This window comes from Bison bison, unplaced genomic scaffold, assembly GCF_000754665.1.
Source record: "Bison bison bison isolate TAMUID 2011002044 unplaced genomic scaffold, Bison_UMD1.0 scf7180017858770, whole genome shotgun sequence".
Taxonomy (NCBI): domain Eukaryota; kingdom Metazoa; phylum Chordata; class Mammalia; order Artiodactyla; family Bovidae; genus Bison; species Bison bison.
The window spans coordinates 100,856-101,187 of record NW_011489342.1 but is presented as its reverse complement, the minus strand read 5'-3'; the positions used below and the strand labels follow the sequence as shown (position 1 = coordinate 101,187).

The 332-nt window shown below is 42.2% G+C and overlaps 1 protein-coding gene across 1 annotated transcript in view; it reads right to left on the bottom strand.

Annotated features, from left to right (window-relative positions):
• Window positions 1–332, bottom strand: part of LOC104980593 — a 17,072-nt gene that overhangs the window by 12,644 nt on the left and 4,096 nt on the right. The gene's annotated exons all lie outside the window — the stretch shown is intronic.

Sequence of the window (332 nt, the reverse complement as noted above, 5' to 3'; positions counted from 1 at the left end):
GCCCTCAATATTTCCCAGCATCAGGGTCTTTTCCAATGAGTCAGTTCTTCGCATCAGATAGCCAAAGTACTGGAGTTTCAGCTTCAGCATCAGTCCTTCCAATGAATATTCAGGACTGATTTCCATTAGGATAGACCGGTTGGATCTCTTTGCAGTCTAAGGGACTCTCAAGAGTCTTCTCCAACACCACAGTTCAAAAGTATCAATTATTCTGCACTCAGCCTTCTTCATGGTCCAACTCTCACATCCATACATGACTATGGGAAAAACCATAACTTTGACTAGATGGACCTTTGTTGGCAAAGTAATGTCTCTGCTTTTCAATATGCTGT